This window comes from Choloepus didactylus, chromosome X (assembly GCF_015220235.1).
Source record: "Choloepus didactylus isolate mChoDid1 chromosome X, mChoDid1.pri, whole genome shotgun sequence".
Classification (NCBI taxonomy): domain Eukaryota; kingdom Metazoa; phylum Chordata; class Mammalia; order Pilosa; family Megalonychidae; genus Choloepus; species Choloepus didactylus.
The window spans coordinates 167,193,619-167,196,062 of record NC_051334.1 but is presented as its reverse complement, the minus strand read 5'-3'; the positions used below and the strand labels follow the sequence as shown (position 1 = coordinate 167,196,062).

General features: G+C 39.6%; 1 pseudogene; it reads right to left on the bottom strand.

The window, feature by feature from the left end:
• Window positions 1–287: 287 nt before the first annotated feature.
• On the bottom strand, window positions 288–626 carry LOC119522452 (annotated as a pseudogene).
• Window positions 627–2,444: the final 1,818 nt, after the last annotated feature.

The window sequence follows — 2,444 nt, the reverse complement described above, 5'->3', positions numbered from 1 at the left end:
ACAACTATATTCTAATGTCATTATTTTAAATCTAAAGAAATGGTTCTTTACAAGACCAAAATAACCCATAGGACATGAGGTTTGTTTTTCCTTTTTCTTTTTCTTTTCTTTTTTTGTTTAAACAAATGTGAACCATGATGTTTCAACAAGTAAGGCAAATGCCATGAATGTGAAAGCTGCAGTTTGCAATATAACACATCTAGAACCTAGGGGATGTGAGTCCAACAGAAGTGGTATTCATTCTAATTAAACAATCAGGTAACATTATGACAAATTAGTTTGCAGCATCAAAACTGCCCATTTAACTCTTTTTTCTTGATGATCAGATGTCCCATGTTGTCTCCAGTCTCTTCATTGTTGTTTGTGTGAGATCCATCACAGAATGGGAACTTTTTGGACCTCCGACAATGGCAGTACGCAGCTTTATCTCACAAATCCTCCATGTCAAAAGCATGTACTACCTTGGGGTTGTCTTTCTGGATGTGAAGGTTTACCATAGCTTTGTTGCAATGATCTTTAACATAAAATCTCTAGTAAGCTAGAAAACCAATTGAAGCTGTTCCAGCAGCAATGGTAACTGCTACGATCTGTTCAACTCATATGCTGGAATTGGAAGTCAGAAACATGGTGGCTTTGCTTGCAAGACGTGTACATAGGATACTGAGCACAAAAGGGGTTTGCGAGGACAACCGGAGTCAAGGTGCGAGAGGCGTCAATCACACTGCTTGTTAACTTTACAATATAGTGTAAACATCTTTCCATGTCAAGTGATATATGACCACGTCATCACTATTAACGGATGCAGAGATTTCCACAGAGTGAATGTACTGTAATTTGTTTAACCCAATGTTTCCTAAAGAGTGTTCTACAACAATAATCCCTCCCAGGTGTCCCTCAAAAAATGGAACTTAGGTTAAATAGTTTGAAAACACTTCATGCCAAATCCCTCTTCTTGGGCTCTCACAATGTACAAGAAACCAGTTTAACTTACTTTAACTGTGTTTCCCAAACTTACTTGGCCACAGATCACTCCCTTCTTTAATTCTTTGGGACACTTACTTATTCACATCTTATAAAACACCCTGAGAAATGCTGGCTTAACTAATCCTTTAGTGTTAGACACTAGGTTTTTCACAATTACAAATGACAGCACAAAAACATCCTTTTCTACTTGTCCCATATTTTTCCCTAGGATAGATTTCTAGAAGAATTGCTGGCTTGAAAGATGTGTGCATTTTGAAGGCTTTTTATACACACAGCCAAACTGTCATTCAGAAAGGATATTAGGAATCCACCACAGTTAATTTAAATCTCACTTTCCCCATACTCTCACCAGTCTTGTATATTATAAATATTTTTTCAATCTCTGCTAATCTGATACAGGTGAAATGTTGCATGAGAATGTATTCTAAACCAAGTTTAAGGGTGTTTTGGGCTGAACTTCCCAAGACAACCCAAACATACTCACCTCAGCACCTTCCTTTCCAAAGACTCACTCTTATAAAAAGATCATCCAAAAAATAGGACTATGGGATATTAAACTCAATCTCACAATGCCAGGGCCAAGCTTACATTAAATTGTATAGTTTAATGTAAGTCTAGTTAAGAAAGTAAACTACACCCTTCCTCTCAGAAGTGCAAGACTAGAAACGGAAAGTATAATTAAGTTGCTCTGCTGGATAATGCAATTTCAAAGTATTTCCTTGTGAAGATTAAATGAATTAATATTTCTAAAACCCTTAGAACAGTGCTTGGCACACAGAAAGTACTATTTAAGTATTTGTTAAATAAAATAAATAATTCCAGGTCTCACACATTAGGAATTATGATTGTTAGGTTTTGCATGAAAGGGGGGGTGGGGAAGAAGAAAGGTGTCTAGTTCTGCTACTTGTCTTCAGGACCTTGGATATTTCTAATATCGCAGAAGCTAATGGTGCTTGTAAGATGGAGATGAGTGCTTCTCACTAGCTATATGGACTCTCAATAGATTCGCTTTAATTTTACTCCATTGCTTTTGCTTTTCACTGCCGTTTTGCCTGGTGCATCCAAATGGCCGATCTAAAAAAGAAATCAGCCCCTCTAGGCAAAGACCAACAAAATCAAGGGATTTAAGCAATTAGCAGGCATCAGCTATTCAGTCACAGAGGTCAGAGCGTACAAATTCGGAATGAAATGTGGAAACTCCATGTTACTCTCTGTTTCCCTGCAACATTGGACCAAACTCCTCCTGAAACATTTTGCTCCAGTTATCTCCAACCTATTGGTTCTTTTCGAAATCGAGCGCCAGGGTTCCCGGGCCAATGCCATCGAGGAAGGTGCCGGGGCCCCCTGGAAACGCTCCGCCCCTTTGGAAGAGGTTTGCCGGGCGGGGTTCGCACGCATGCTCCGTGCCCGCGGGCCCATTGGAGCGGAAGCCGGGCGCATGCGCAGGAGCTTATGGGTGC